The 16,510-nt window shown below is 38.5% G+C and overlaps 1 protein-coding gene across 1 annotated transcript in view; it reads left to right on the plus strand.

Annotated features, from left to right (window-relative positions):
• NRROS (negative regulator of reactive oxygen species) overlaps positions 1-16,510 on the plus strand; it is a 146,334-nt gene that overhangs the window by 95,486 nt on the left and 34,338 nt on the right. The gene's annotated exons all lie outside the window — the stretch shown is intronic.

The following is a 16,510-nucleotide window of genomic DNA, read 5'->3' on the forward strand; positions in this document are numbered from 1 at the left end:
TTTAACGAGCAAAACACAGAATGTTTTGTGCATTACACAAGGGCTGCAGTTATTTAAAAAGTTCCATAGACAGATACAGTACAGAAAACCAAGTAGTGCTACAATGGTTTAGTTTGCATGCACAGGCCGATGTGATCATACACCGATCTATGTTGCATATAAAACTCTTGGTAGTTTCTGAAACACTGACTTGTAATCTGTCTCTCTGAGTAGGAGTTCATCCTTCTTGTACTGTTTTGTTAAATACATGAAGCCCTCACAATGCCACTACTGCTTGACTTTTTCCAACCTAAGTAGTTAATAAGGAAAGAATCTTTGATGACCTTAGACCATTATCAGATCTATATAATATATAGAACCCATGTAACAAAGAAAACAACCTAAATTCTTTAAATATGTTGTAAGCATTTTCTCTAAACCAACAAGGTTTATAGTCTACTTCCTATGAAACTTGTTATGAGTTTAACCTTAGGCCTATAATAATGATACAACAAGGATGCATGGAACGAGTAACTTTAAGATATGTCCTGTGTTTAAATAAATGCATCAGAAGCCACACGTTCTGATTTGGCTACTAATGTGATTATATTACTATATTCTCTAAAATATAGATTAATATTCAAGAAGTTCACAGCTCCTTGTATCCTTTGTCTGTAGGTACTAGCTTTCCATACAACAACAGACTAGTGGCATACTTCCTTTTAACCATATGAAAAAATTCTGACTTTCTGACCTAGAAATGTTAACATAACCTATAAGAGAATACAGGGCCTAAAACATATGCCTTAGATGGACCACCGCAAAGTACTGTCACTGTATTTGCTACCCTAAAGATGGCTGAGAGGAGACCTGTGTCTGGCTTATAAGGCATCTTCTGACCCAATATTGATAGACCAGTATGTCAAATGACATCAGAAATACTCATTCCAGGGAGCTAAACCTCTTCTGCAACATAAACAACAGTTTGGAGAGACAGGTACATCTCTCAGAGGATACCGCTACACTGGAACAGACTCCCCCATCCACATAAAGCAAATTTCATCTCTGTCCCTTTTCAAGCTTAACCTGGCTTTATGGATCGGAATGAGGAAGTTTACCCCAGGACTGTCCCCCATGTACTTCTTATGGCGACTAAGTCCATTTCCTGTAAATTAGCTTTCATGCATGGAGCATAGAATTTTGTCAAGTTTTATTATGAATAATTAACAGACTAGTGGGATTAAAATTTCTACTAAGCAAGTAATCTAGTCTTCCTCTATATCTATAATTATGATTTTCTACCAATGGTGTCTCCATATAGCTGTCTGTTTTGCAGAGTAGAGCAGCCAAAGCTATTTTTCAGTCTTTGGAAATATGACCACTGTCCAGTGAATCATCAGAGATATAGGACAATGCCTTGGCTAGCTAGCTGTCCATCCACCTCTCTAATGCTGTACTAGATATATTGTCAATGATGGAGATATTTTCCACCTTCAGTTTACTCAAACTGTCTGTGATGTAGGATAATGCCTCAGCCAGCTAGCCATCAATTCACTTTTCAAATTCCATGCTAGACTGTTAAAGACACAAGTATTTTCCAGCTTCAACATACTCAAGTTGTCTAAAACTCTTGCCTACAAATAAGATGTTAAACATTCTCAGTAGTTATTAGATTCAGAATATCAGGTGATTGCTTACATCTTCCTGTTCATAAGTTCAAAGAAAATTACAAGAATTTAATAAATTTTCCACACTACAGTTTCATCTTTTCTAAATGCAGTTGTGTTGCCCCTGTTATCATCTTAATTAGTAACAACAAGCTCCATCCATCACACTTTCCTATCCCCCCTGATCTTCTTTGAATCCTTCTTCATCAGTCAGTAAAACAACCTGTATTAAGTAAGAAAATCAACATCAGAATCTTTCTTCCTTTCTATACATTGGATATTCTTCATATTTATGTGCATTTAAAAGTTCATGAGAAATTCTGTAGCCTCTTTCTTCTACTGAATAAATCAGTTCCCCTTAGAGAATTGTAAAAGTTCTTTCAAGCAGTCAGCAAGAACTTAAAAATATCTGAATACTTAGTTACTGACTTACTATTAGATGCTGATTTTAATTTCCAATCATTCCTGCACCTATATGCCCATTTTGTAACACAAAGCTGTTTGAGAAGAAAACCATTTGCTGATTGTGATGCTGAGATTTCTTTGTTTCAAGTCACATTTGTGAGTGATAAGGTGAAGTATATGGGGTTTTGCCTTTGCACATTAATTTCCTTGGTAATCAAATGAAATTGGTACCCATCATTTACACAGCTGTATAAACTATTCCTATAAATCATGTCTGAACAGAGAGAGGAATATGTGAACATCATGAAATGATATCTTGCCTGTCTGAAGGACTGCAGACAAACATCCAAAGCTGTGTTTGAGTTGGTAACTCCAGCTGCTATGGTGAAACTTTGAAGTAAAAATACTGTGGCAAGTTGCAGAAATATTTATCATTTTACACATACATAAATAATATTATGAGAAAATAATGCAAAATAATGAATCATTTAAAATTCAGTCAGTGGTTCATGGAAATAATTCAGACATATACATTTGTACTGTTAGCTTGTGCTAGTATATACAAGGATAAAACTCTGAATATGGACCAGGCAACCCTAGTTCAATAAGCAGCTTGGACATTTGAAAGCACAGGTGGGAGAGGATGGGCATACCTCTCAAACTCTTAGAGCAAGAAATCTGGACAAGGGCCTACGTAATGAGGGACAAAGGTATAAAAATAGGGACACTTTTTAAATAATATTCTTGCAAGCTTAGCAATTTGATAGAATAACAGATTTTGCATTAGCATACATTTTCTAAAGGGCATGAACTCTGAAACTAAAATGTCTGTCATTATTTTCTGACTTTATTCCTCAATGATTTGCTAATGATTTACCAGAAAACTAAAATTTTATGAGAATCAGGTGAAAAATATTAGGCAAAAATCTGGACATTCTACCAAAACTCACCTAGTCAAAATAGGGAAAGCCACCTCAAGTAGTAGATCCGTAATATGTGGTGCACCCCAGGGATTGGTCTTGGGGCCTCTGCTATTTGGGATATACTTCTCAGAGGTGCAGGCCAAATCTAGTGGGCTATGGCTGACCAAGTTTGCAAATGACTGCAAGCTTGGTGCTGTCATCAATTCCCCTAGAGATGTGGACATCCTCCAAGAGGGTGTCACCCAATCAAATGACTGGTGCCAGAAACATGGCCTCAAACTGAATGCCAAAAAATGCATCATCATCCCTTTTCGGGAGACTGACATCCCCACAAATTATGACATTGATAAAAAGGCACTAAGCATGCAATCAGTCATGAGGGATGTAGGCACCCAGGTTGACAGCAAACTGGCTTTTGACCACCATGTTGCCTCCGTTGTATGAAAACTTTCTACGTGCCTCACCTCATTAGTAAGGGTAGCTCATCCAGGTACAAGGTGGTCATAACATCCATGTATTCTTTCATTATAAGACCCATTATTGAGTACAATGACCCTTTTGGAATGTACCTCACAAAGCACATGCAGCAGCTGGAGAGCACGCAAAGGTTCCTCACCCGGAAAATCCATGGCCTCAAATATCTACCTTACACAGATAGGCTAAAAGCCCTGTCCCTCTACTCAGTCTTCTACAGACTCTTCAGAGGTGACCTCTGTCTGACATACAAAGCAATCTCAGACCCTGCCCTGATGGGACTGCTGCATATCCACAAGTCAAGCTCCACTCGAGTAACCCACACATGCAACCTTAACCTGGGCTATGATATTAATAGGACTTGTTGGCAGGACATTTTTGTGTCCCAGAGACTCCCCCTTTTGTGGAATAGATTCCCTCTCCATGTAAAGCAGAGTACCTCATTAAACCTGTTTAAGCGCAAACTGGATAAGTGGATGGGAAACAGAAAATGCAACCCTGGGATTCCACCTGTGTCCCTGCTGGACAGTAGCATAGAGTGCTGACTTGGTGGAACATGGACTAAATTCTTGGCTAGGATTGTAAGGGCCTCAGGGCTAATAGCCTAGTAACATCCTATGACCCTTTGATCCAATGAAAAATCCATACAGTTGAGAGGTATGCAGATGGGTGTAACCATCCTGTGGGGAAAGAATGTGCATGGTCAGGGGATCATGCATGTTGAATGGATTTTCCTGGTGAAAGTCAGAAAAACAATTCCATAGTGCCTAATGCAGGTGTGTGGGGCTCCTTCTAATGTCATCGCCTTGTGGAAATGATGGACCATGCAGAGCTGGTGCTTATTGTGCCTCCCACCCACAGGTTGTCACTCAGATATTTAAGGGACAAACTCTCAAAACATCCTCGATGGCTGCCTTAATGATGACATCATCTGGTCAAGTCTTCTCCAGATGATGTGGAATGGATGGGCTAATTAGCAAGGAGGAGACAGATAATCACAGGCAATAAGGGCAAAGTGTCCAAAAAACATTAACTCTATATTGTTTGCTGGAACATCATTTTGCATAGCATCAAAAAAGCCAATTATGTGAGACAGTGACTTTAATGGCTCCCTATTGAAATGTCTGCATTTGTAATGCCAACTGCCAACAGACAGGAAAAAAAGATAAAAAGTTCAGGAGAGGAATGAATCTCAAACATTGCTCTTCTACTTTAAACCTATTATATTGTAGGGGTCAAGCCACCCTGCACCACCTGATATGGTGGGAAAGCCCCCCCCCCCCCACTCCTCTGAACTTATAAATAACAAATCTGATATCACCAGACCTCACAGAAAATGGAATATTCTGTGAAATGGTCATCTTGGACTTGGTAAATATGTCTGTTATTTCATCCATTCATTTTCTTTGTTTTGACACTCAATCTAGAGTGTCCTGATATTTCAAATAGTTACAGACCTCAATTCTTCCCAAAGTATATTCTATTTTATACAAGAAAAGTGGCATACTACTTCATTAAAAATATGTTTGCAGAGAAATATACAGCTAACAATTATGTGCAAATATAAAATACTTTTCATTTACTAGATTAAATACATTCAAACTCAGTTTAAGTCTTGTAGACTTGATCCTCTGCAGAGAACAGTGTATTCTGATTTCAGTTTCCAGTTCTGTCAAAACTATTTTTATGAAATGCAATGCCATTAGGCATTATTCATTAAGTCTAGCCCATTTATAACACAATAACCATGACTCTGAACATGCAGCTGTATCCTACTGATATGCAGTGTAAATTTCCAGGGAATTGTTATGGCTAGGCTTGCATAGGCCTTAGGGACGATAGCCTAGTATCAACCTATGAACCTATGAAATCATAATTCAGAAAATGTACTTTTATGTTTTTTGATAAAAATAAGTACTTTAGAGAAAGTCCAGAAAGATGGATGAGTAAGGGACAGTCTTAGGGATTCACAAAGAACTGACTGCTCACATTAAAGGCTGTGATAAAAAAATCTGCTATGTGGTATTTTGTGATTAAGAGAAACATTAGCCTTAATGAGGAAAGACATTATTATCTAATTTGTACATCTCTGAATCATAGGTTCATAATTTCATAGGTCAATACTAGGCTAATGATACAAGAACCTTTACAAGCCTAGCCAATAATACTCAGGATATGACAATATTATATTTTAATTCCCCAGATATGGGATGGGGTTGAATCTGGGTACTGGGTCTCTGGGGAATTGGAGTGCTGAGTCATTTTACAGACTGCCTCGTCCATAAGGGACATGAGCAGTACCCCAAGAGTGAGCTTATGGTTCCCCATCCATTTATCCAAATTCTTTTTGAAGAGAGTAAGGATGGTCTTTGTTTTGCAGAGATAAGAAGTTTATTCCATAGATGAGGCAGCCTTTGGGGTATGAATTTATCTCTCCAGCAAGTTTTGTTCAAGTCACAAATAAGGTTCAGGTCCATGGAAAGTGTAATCCTCATATAATGTTTCTTACAAATATGTAACACTTTAATCAGGGCTGGATCAGAGAATGCCTTGTAGGTCAGGCATAAGCCTCCATTTACTAAATGATATGAGATGGAGTAAAGGGATAGGTCCTTTAGTCAGTCTGCATAAGACGTGTGTCTTACACTTTGTATTTTTCTAGTGAGAAACATATGGGGCCTCTCCAGTTGGTGTAAGTGCCTGGTGAGGTACATGCAGAAGGGAGCATTGCACTCAATTATGGGTCTGATGAGGGCTCAGTACAATGGCTCTATTACTTCCTTTGATCTTGATGCCATGGCTGTACTTATAAGTTGAGCCACACAAAAGGATTTTTTCACTACTGTAGCTTACCTAGTGGTCAAAGTTTAGGATACTATCTGTGTTCCTAGGTCCCTGACCATTGGGTCTTAGGAGTGTGCTATCAATATTATAATTTGCAGGGATATGTAATTTACTGAAGGATATGGTTGCACAGTTTTAGCATTTAGTCGCAGATCATGGTTTTGGCCGAATCATTTGACATTTTTCGGCCTGTTTGTAAGATGTCAACATCATTTGAGGATTCACTGATTGCTCTCATCTTACAGCCATCAGCAAACTTTGTGAGCCAGAGGCCACCACCATTGGTCTTCACTTCAAATAAATATATATAGCAAACAGGAGGGGATCCCAGCACTGAGCCTTGTGGGATACTGCTAGTAACAGCTTTCTTACAGGAAGTGGATTCACCTATGTAGATAACATGAACTACAAGAGGAACTAATCCCTCAAATAAAACAGCTATGCAATCTCAGCCTCACTACAGGATATGTGCCCACAGAATGGCGTACAGCAACAGTGGTCCCACTCCACAAAGGTGGAGCCTCTACGGGCCCTGGAAACTATCGCCCCATAAGCCTGACTAGCTTAGTCTGCAAGGCTATGGAGAGGATCATCATGGAGCTCATAAACAAAAACATTGGGGACCTACAGACACTAGATCCTACCCAGTTCAGCTTTGTCAAGGGCAGATCCTGCCTTTTGAACCTGGTTGACTTCTTTGAAACAGTCACCAAAGCCATAGATGAAGGGAAGGTAGTCCACACAGCCTATCTGGACCTTGCAAAGGCATTTGACACAATACCCCACTCGGGCATCATAGATAAGCTATCCAGCTTAAATATAAACCCCTATGTCACAAGATGGGTCGCAAACTGGCTCAAAGACAGAACCCACAGAGTGAGAGTTGCTGGAGCCATGTCAGACTTGAAACCGGTCACAAGTGGCATCCCACAGGGTTCTGTCCTGGGACCACTCTTGTTTGGTATTATACTTTTCCGAGGTACAGGCAAACGTGGGAGGACTATGGCTCACCAAGTTCGCAGACGACTGCAAACTGGGCGCCATAATCAACTCTCCAGCTGACACAAACATCCTTCAAAAAGGTCTCACAGAGACAGATAACTGGTGCCAGCACCATGGTTTAAAGCTAAATGCCAAAAAATGTGTAGTCATACCCTTTGGCAAAAACAATGTGCCCACAAATTACCACATAGGCGGAAACCCATTAAGTACAGAGAAAGTTATTAGGGACCTGGGGACCCAAGTTGATAGCAATCTCTCCTTTGAAAACCACATTGCCAAAGTGGTTAGAAAGACCTTCTACATAGCCCACCTCATCACGAAGGGTTTCACATCTAGATCAAGAGAGGTAATCGTGCCCCTTTATTCATCCCTCATCAGGCCCATCATAGAATACAATGCCCCTTTTGGGATGTACCTTACCCAACACCTGCAGCAATTAGAAAGACCCCAAAAGTATCTCACCAAGAGGATCAAGGGTCTCAAACAGATGCCATATGCTGCTCAGTTAAAAAAACTCCAGCTCTACTCAGTTTCATACCGCCTACTTCGAGGCGATCTATGCCTGACATACAAAGCTATGTCAAATCCAGAATTAATGGACATGCTCCACCTCAGTAAATCTAAATCCCTTAGAGCCACACGCTTGAGGGACTTGAACCTCAGCACAGAAATAAATAGAACTTGCTGGAGGGAGAGGTTCATAACCCAGAGGCTCCCTTTGCTCTGGAATAGAATTCCAGTTCATGTGAGGCAGAGCACCTCACTGAATCTCTTCAAGAAGAATCTCGATAAGTGGATGGGGGATCGTAGGTTTGTCCCAGGGATTACTCCCGTGTCACTATTAGACAGAGGCACAGTAAACTAAACCTTAAAAAGGGCACAGTATACTCAAATCAAGGGGTGGCGTAAGCCATACAGAATCAGGCTAGGCCTATAATTGCCCCAGGGCAGATAGCCTAGTATGAACCTATGAACCTATGAACCTATGAACACATGTCCCCTCAATGAGCCAGTTAGCTAGCCATTTGATAATATAGTGGTTTATACCTGCCTCAGTAAGTTTATTAATGATCCCTGATTGGGAGTTTGTGGCAAAAGCGTTGGCCAGGTCTAGATAAGTGGTGTGAACCATTTTACCCTCATCCATGACTCTGGTGACTTTTTTCAGAGAAGTCCAAAAGACTAAGCAGGCAAGAGCTTCCTTTGGCAAAGCCAAACTGGGTTGGGTCTAGTTTAGCTTTGGAGAGTTTCTATGTCATTATTGATCAGGTCCATAATTCTATCTATGGCCTTGCAGATAAGACTAGGTCAGGCTTATGAGTCTGTAGTTCCCTGGGTCAGTTGATGGGCCCCCTTGTGCAGAGGGATAACTGATGCAGTCCTCCATTCCTCTGAGACAAAGCTTGTCTGGAGGCTGTGGTTAACGAGAGTTTATAGTAGCCTTGATAGATTCTGTTTTAAGATATTTAAGAAGCATCTTGGAGTGTTGTTAGGACCCATGGAGTTTGTTTGTTTGGCTTTAGCCAGCGCAGTGAGGACGTTTTCCCTCATAATGATTGGCAGGAGGGTGGTTGTGGGTATTTCTTTGGGTGTGGTAGGAAGTGATAGGGGGAGAAGTTTGAATTGAACTTGTCAACCAGCAGGTTTACTATACTTTCAGGCTGAGTATAACTGTTGCCATTCATGATTAACTCGGCACATTGCTGTGTGTTTCTCCTGAGTTTATGAACATAATTAAAAAGCCTAATGGTTATCTTTCACCTGGGAAGCTATCTTTGCCTCCTAGTTTGCTTTGGCAGATTTGGCCAGCTATCTAATTTGTTTGCTTAGACTGGAAAGTGTCTATTTGCACCATTATATCTGTTCCTTCCTGGCTTTGCAGAGATTTTTTTTCCATTTGTTGAATAGCCTATTTATTCAAGGGGTCCACCAGGGTGGTTTATTTTTTCCAGTAATCATAGGTTTAACTCAGACAGGTACTTCCTCCTCTATGCAGCTATGAATGTGGTTGTACAATGCTTTTGTGTACAGCTCAGAGTAGGATTCAGTGTCATCCAGGTTCTGAGGGGTTTGGAAGTTCAATAAGCTGGCATTTAGTTTGAGGTAATTGGCCTTAGCAAAGTTCTTAACAGATTTGAAGTTTGATGGGGGTTCTAGGTTAGTTTTTATACTAAAGGAGATAATTTTGTAGTCAGATCTTGCCAGGGAAGAGTTAATGCATGAGAGGGTAGCAGCACCCCCCATGCTTGTGAGTGCAAGGTCTAAGATATTTATACCTGTAATTGCGGAGGTAACTACTTGCTCCAGGGTGTTTGCATTGACAAAAAACAAAAACCTCAGAATTATGGAAGGGTAGTTCAAGTCACCCATAAGTATTGTGTTAACCTGAATGTTAAGAGATTCCAGGAGGTTTAGGTTGGAGGTGTGGTTTTACACACTCATGTTATCTAGCAAGAATATGATACGGGGTCACACCTGTGGTTAGTTGGGCATGGAGCAGCTCAAGTGAGTCGAGTTGTTGGACCAGTCTAGCAGTGTCATTTATGAACACTAAGACACCTCCCCTTCTTCCTTAGTTTTATCCTGAGCTGAGGGGGATAGAAATGTATAAAAGACAGTGTAGTATTTGATAGCCACTGTGCTTTCTATGGTACTGAACCATGTTTCCATGATTGCACATATGTGTACCTTCTCTAGGGTGAGGAGTGCTACCAGGGAGTTATTTATTTTTTTTTTTGTTTGAACTCCTAGCATTGAGCAGCAGTACATTTTAGTGGTTGTGAGTGATTTTTGTTATGTTGGAGGGTTTAAAAACTTTGCATGGTCTAAAAATGGCTCTATAGGGATAGAACATTTTTGCCCAGTATACGGAAGCCACGTGAATCAACATTAACTACTGCAAGTGCAGATCAGGACTTTCTTAAAATAGGTAAAATGTTGGCAGCTGAATTATGTTAGCACAGGTACTCCCCTGTTCATTCCCTAACATGCAGTACACCCATTTAAACACAAGCAGACACACACACACACACACACACACACACACACACACACACACACACACACACACACACAGTCAGTATACATCATGCCTTTCCCTGTGTTGTGAGAATGTCCCCAGTGTCTCTTACTCTCATAAATCAGGAATGATTTTAGTCAGCTATTAAAGCCACTCATTAGAACGTCACACATCATATCCTTCAGTAAATCTATGATAGTGCAAAAGCTGTTAATATACTACTGACATTTTATGTTTTTAGAAGGTATAATTAAAATATGCCCCTGATTTTGTCCTGGCATTATTTTGGCTCTGTCATAATTTATTGTACTACAAGGTTGAAAGATACTATAATATTCCATCCCTCTCCCACATAAGTCATAACTGTTACATGCATTGAGTAAAGCCCAGCATCTTTGATATATGTCAAAAACTACCTCTTTTGCACTAGCTTGTCAGTTAGTACAGAGTGATCTTTGTGGCAAAGATGCAGGGTTCAAATCCCCTACCCCTTGTAGTTGACTTCATTTATTTTTTTGTTGACTCTTACTTTACTTACAGTTTCAATTCTAGGTGTCTAGTGGCAGTGCAGAGAACCAATAATCCAATTGTGAGGGTACAGAGTTAGAATCCTTCTCATTGCCTTTAAGGCAAGCTACTTATACTTTACTAAATCTTGTAGCTACTACTTCCTCTTAAAGCATCCCTGATGTGTAGTGTTCCAGCCTGTCTGACATTACATGTAGTATCACGAGAATAAACCTTGGTATCTGGTGCCCTTCCAATCCCTGTTTGGCTTGCATGTGATTTTCTGCACTCAGTGTAAGAGTTCTCCCTGGGGTTAGTGTTCCCCTTCTGATCCTTGTCCCACTTAACTGCCATTAGGGCATGAAATATAAGCATTACTGTTGGTGGGTAGTATTTCCCCTCCCATTCCCTGTCATGTTAAAGTACCATTAAGGCACAAAATGTAAGAGTTATCTTTTATGGCTACTGGTCCCTCCAGCCCACCTACTTAGAGATACTCCTTGTGGCTAGTGGTCCCTCCAACCCAATGCTGAAAGATTTGCTCATTAGTGTAAGGCACATGCAGGCATGATAGCCTCCCCCACCCCACATGCATTCACACATTCATTCCACACAGATCAACAAAATTGCTGTATGCAAACAATGTGGTATTACAGGCAGACTCTGAACATGAACTTCAGCAAAGGATAGGGGAATGGAATGCAAAACTGAAGGCACATGTGATGAAATTAAGTACAGAAAAGACATTGGTAATGGCAGCAAACTGGGGAAACCAGAAGAAGCTGAGAACTGAGATAGAAGAGAAGATAGTGGAACAGGTAAACAGCTTCAAGTATCTGGGTGGGGTGATTGAGGAGAAAGGAAGTCTGAATGAAGAGGTCAAATCTAGAATCAGAGGGGCTGCAGCCAACTGGCATAGAGTTTCAGCTGTAGTCAATAACAGAAGCATGCCAAAGAAGCTGAAAAGTAAGGTGTGCAAGGCAGTGGTGCGACCAATACTACTGTATGGTATAGAAACCTGGGCATTAAAGGTAGAACAGGTGAGGAAGGTAGAGGTGATGGAAATGAAGTACCTGAGAAGGGTGGTAGGATGCACACCATGGGACAGATGAGGAAATGAGGACATAAGAACAGAAGCCACTCAAATGGCAAAATATAATACAAGATTGTAAAAGGTGGAACAACCTAAAACTACCATTCATGGCAAAAGTATCAATAATAAAAATGAATATTTTACCTAGACTAATGTACATTTTCATGACATCACAGGTAATAATACATAGGAAACTCTTTAACCAAATACACACCTTTCTGGCAAAGTTTATATGGGAACCTAAGAAAACCAGAATTTCCTATACAAAATTAACACTGCCTAAGAACAAAGGAGGGCTGAATCTACTGGAATTTAAAACCTATTACTCTATCATTAATATCAACAGAATACTAAGAATAGCTTAACACGATCCGACAAAGAAAAACTGGTCTCCTCCTTGAGTGACAATATATTATAGATATATTAAAGCACTAGGTATCAGTCCTAAAGCACTCCCATTCCTGAATCAAAAAGAAATACAAACTTACAACATTTTAGATCATTTAAAACACCCCATCAACATAACACAAAAAACTTTTTCAATCTTTGAACCTTGGACAAGCCATAATGATACTACAACCTCTCCATAAAATCCCAAACCTAAAAATACATAAAATGCTAGACTTAGAATGCTTTCCCCATCTAAAAGACAAAACGATCCAAGATATCTTCCCATATCTTAATTGCACAATACAGGAAATTAGGACTAACTTAAATCTCTCCAAATCTTAAATAATAATACTAAGACAAATCATTGAACTGTGTTCCAGTTACCTCCAAAACACTACTATATCCAATAGTGACATAGAAACTTGCAATTTGCTTTGGAAAACTATTTTTTCAACAAGGAAAACTATTACTAATTCATATAAAATGATAAGCAAGATTAAATTCCAGAAGGAGCTTCTTTTTACCAACTACTGGAGAAAACTAAAACCCTCCATAGATGACCAACAGATAACCCAAGCAATTAGTTTAATACTGACGATTATGCCACTTATAAAATTAGTTTACACACAGCTTTAATAATAATGCATACTTCACACCTGCAATCCTCCACAAATTCAATACATTGAGGTCACCACTATGCCCACAATGTAAGGACCAGACAGCCGACCTATTGCATATATTTTGGAGTTGCAAATGTGTGTACAAATTATGGAATTATCTCAAAGTACAGTTACAAAAGATGGGCTACCAAACATCAACATTAACATGGGAATTTGCCTTATTATACATTCTCCCAACTAACATCCTCAAAAAAACAAGCAAATACACTCTTAATAAATTTTCTACTAATGAAACTATATATATAGCTCTCAAATGGCTAGATCCGTTGAATATATCTTGGGAGGGTTGTAAACAAATAGCCATAAAACATCTTTTAGCTCACAAAATAATAATGGATAAAAGAAACCAAAACATGTAGTCCAGAGAAATTTGGGAACAAACCTTTAATATATTATTAGCATAATCAACCACATAGCAACTTAGGAATACACTTTAATGGAACCTAGAAATTCATTCAGGATTTGACAGACTAATCATAGTTCGGGTATTAAGAATGTGTGTGTGTTTTTTTTTTTGTATAACAATTGAGCTAATGGTGAAAGCATCTGTGTAAATAGTGTAAATAAATGTGTTGTATGACCTCACCTTATGGTATTTACACTAATGTATAACATACTCCTATGGTCATGTTGTAAAGATTGAAATGTTTGTGTCATATATAATTGTAAAAGAAAAAGAAAAATGATTGAAAATAAAAAAAAAAACAGAAGCCAAAGTAGCACCAATTGCAGAAAAGATCAAAGAGACCAGACTACAGTGATTTGTACATGTGCAGAAAAGCAGAAGACAATTTGGTGAAGAAGATTTGGAACAGACTGGAAAAAGGTAAGAGGAAATAAGGGCATCCAGTAAAAAGGTGGATGGATTGTGTGAGAGAAAATCTGTGACAGTCAGGCATGAGTGTCAAAGAAGGCAGGAATGTGGCATTGAATCAAGAGAGAAATAAAGTCACCTAAATAACTAGAAAGGATCTTCTTGAAAAGGCATTATACAACTCATTTTAGTACTATAATTGAGATATTCTGCTTCCAGCTAACTAGTAGTGAAAAGTGATACCATCACTGTTCCCCAGGCTACACTGGTTTTCATACGACATGCTTCTTAAACTATTTGCAAAGCTAAATAAAAAAAAAAATGAGCAAATACCTTGATTATTGGCATTGTACTTCTTTTCCAACAGAAACAATGGTATAAAGTGAGCAAATGTCATAGGTTAAAACCAGTCTGACCAGCATTGTCACCCAGTGTTCTAGAATGATAGTGCAAATCAGGATATGTAACATTTTGGAAAATAATATTATAGTGATCTACTGATCTATTTATTTCTTTCTCCCCTCTGAAATCAAAGCTTGCATTCATGATTTTCCAGGTTGACCTTTTTCCAGGGTACCTTTGTTCTTATTAAGCACTCCAGAACTTAATAATTATGTTGCCCCCACTCTTTTACATGGAGTCAGTGAGTGCATTGCTCTTAATGATATGTCTGATTCTTAAACCAGTGAGAAGAACTCCATATTACTGCTGACACAGAATTGTATTATTTCCCTGATATGGGTAGACCCAAATGAATGAACACAAATCAATCAAGAGATGATCGCCCCTTCCTCAAGGGAAGATGTGGACTGAATGTTTTTACCCCCAGTGGATACTCAGGAGCAGATATATCTGTGTATAAATCTCCAGTGGAAGTCAACATTAGTTGCAGTATACATGTGATACCACATATATAAATCAGTTTTTTGACACTTTATAACACAGCAGGAAGCAATTCTACAGAGGTGTATAATGAGAAAACAATATGGGTACCTTAAGAACACCCTTGAGGGTCCTACTGTATTGAAATTCATTTTTTTCCTACAGCCTCTATAGTAAGCATACTGTCTAAAGCCGAAAAAAAGTGCCCCTTGCAATAGATATCAGCTACATATTACAACTGCTTTGAAATTGTAAGATTCCTAAAAGCAGAGCTAGAAAAAATATGAAACAACAGCCTTTTGAGCTATTGGAGCTAAGCTAAAATGCCAAGCAGTAGTACTAGGAAACATTTGTGAATTAAACGCCAAATAATAGTAAATAATCTTGTTGCAATCAAAATTTCTTCACTTTTACAAATAAAAAAATCTTCATGTTCTTTGTACCAAAACAACAAATCTTCTTGTTGCGATTAAAACAAATTAAGCTGCACATAATAAAGATCTGTTGTTTTGCTACTAGGACGTGAAATTTCTTGTTGCTATTAAAACATATTTTCACCCAATAAAGATTAGTTGTTATGCTAATAGGAATTGAAGCTCTTTTAATCACAACAAGAAGCTTTGTTGTTTTGGTATGAAGAACATGAAGCTGTTTTTATTTTAGTTATTTTTACCTGAATAGTTGGATATGCCCACTATCTGACGGTTTAAGCTAACTAAACCTCAGGGCACTCACAGTGCTTCATTTCTAAGCTTAAAAGCTGAGCTGGGGAAAATCATTAGTTATGCTGAGGAGGGAAGCAGTAATACTTCTGTTTTTCATAAACTACCAAATATTTAAGTCTTTTACTGTATACCACTGGCTACCTACTCTCTTAAAGGTTATCTAGGAATCCTATTCAGCTTGTAAGCTAAGTCTCTAAAAATGAACATCAGTCTTCTTTTTAAATTCAGACAGACTTTCATATAACCTTGTGTATTCCAGTGCCTTGAAACTTTTACATGGAAATAACATCTTTTTAAATCTGTATGATGTTCCTCAGTTAGTATACACAGATTATTATTTCTTATCCCTTTTATCAAGGAAAACAAAGCCAATGTCCACTGTTGCCCTCAGGACCTCATCACTGATGCCCAGATAAGATCTAGTCACATAAATTATTCGGGTCTATATTACATATCCGAACGCTTAAATGTTCGAATCGCTAAAGATCGACCTTTAGTGATCAAACATTTAAATGTTCGAATATGAATAAAAATTAAAAAAAATAAAACTAAAGAGTGTAAGTAGGGGGCACCCCCCACATCCCCCGCTACTTAAATATACCAACTCCAATCATTTTTTTTTTTTTTTTTTATTTTATTTTGTTACATATTCGTACATTTGAATGTTCGATCGCTAAAGGGCGTTCTTTAACGATTCAAACATTTAAGCATTCGGATATGTAATATAGACCCAAATTATTCTATGTCAACACAGTAACAATGCAACTTTCTTAGTAAAGTATTTTTGAGTTCGCTCTTACCTATTGACTTCCTTAACTAAATATATACAAAACCCAGTGCAATACACAATGACAGGCCTAATTACTGGTTTATATAGTATATATATGTTATATTTTTGTCCTGAGAAAAAAATTGATGGTTGCAAAACACTTTCAAATTATGTTATTTACATTAGTTTTAAAACTTAAATCAATGCTGACTTTTGTCTCCATGGTCCCTGAACTGACTGCAACTAAGGATGTTATCATAGATAGCAAGTGGCTATGACTGCTTATCAAACCTAAATGTATAACAGTGCTAAACCTCACCTTAACCTTAACCCTGCA

This window comes from Protopterus annectens, chromosome 4.part1 (genome assembly GCF_019279795.1).
Source record: "Protopterus annectens isolate FY-2018-M chromosome 4.part1, PAN1.0, whole genome shotgun sequence".
NCBI classification, from domain to species: domain Eukaryota; kingdom Metazoa; phylum Chordata; order Ceratodontiformes; family Protopteridae; genus Protopterus; species Protopterus annectens.